Consider the following 898-nt stretch of genomic DNA (forward strand, 5'->3'; position numbering starts at 1 on the left):
TCTCTGTTCTCCGGCCCAGGGCGAGAGCGGGGGAAGAGACAAACAGCACCCCGATAGTGGCGCGCGCTCTCCGCCATCCCGGGCCTCACGCTTTCACCTCGCGTGCTGGGGCGAGGGCGGGGCTGCGTGGTCTACTGGGTCAGGGGTACGAAGGACCTGCCAGGCCTTAGCCCTGACCTATCGGTCATCCGCTAACGCCGCGCTTCCTGCATCCCTGGCTTGGACCCTAGGCTCTGCGCCGCTTGTCTGTAGCAGACACAACCCAGCTCCCTTACTGTTCTCAGGCCCTGCTATTTCAAGAATTCCAGAAAAAGAGTGCACCGGCGTGTGCGGGCCGGTGCTGCCCGGAAAACCCGTGAAGCAGGCACGCACGGCCCGGATGCAAGCACATCTGTCCCCTCCCCCAAAGGTCTCCCCAGCTTTATTGATCGCGTGGGTGGGGGGTAGGGATCTAAATTTGTCTCCCAGATTTTCTCTGAAATCGAGTCTCTTGGGAGTGAAGGTCCATATGATTATACCACGTCCATAGCAGTCGCGTTGTGTTCAAAATGGGCATGGGTGCTCGCGGCGCGGATACTGAGTTCCCCAGAGACGCGGAGTCTTTTGCCCCAGGGGCTTATTCTTGTTTTCTCAATGGAACAGGTCTTCGAATTTCCCCAGGAACATCTCAGTAAGTAGGGGTGTGCGTGTTTGTGTGTGTCAGTGTGTGTGTGTGTAAATGGTTCCTATGAGCTGACAGTTTGGTATTTAAAGAACAAATGGACATAGGCACAGAAGTCATGCCTTTTCCATGGATAAGATTGAGATTTCTGAGATTTCCAAGACAAGGTTGACCTGTCACGGGATAGTATTTTCAATCCTTCTCATTTATTTAAAAAAAAAAAAAAAAAAAAAAAAA

The sequence above is a fragment of the Rhinopithecus bieti genome, unplaced genomic scaffold (assembly GCF_001698545.2).
Source record: "Rhinopithecus bieti isolate Rb0 unplaced genomic scaffold, ASM169854v2 scaffold_15197, whole genome shotgun sequence".
Taxonomy (NCBI): Eukaryota; Metazoa; Chordata; class Mammalia; order Primates; family Cercopithecidae; genus Rhinopithecus; species Rhinopithecus bieti.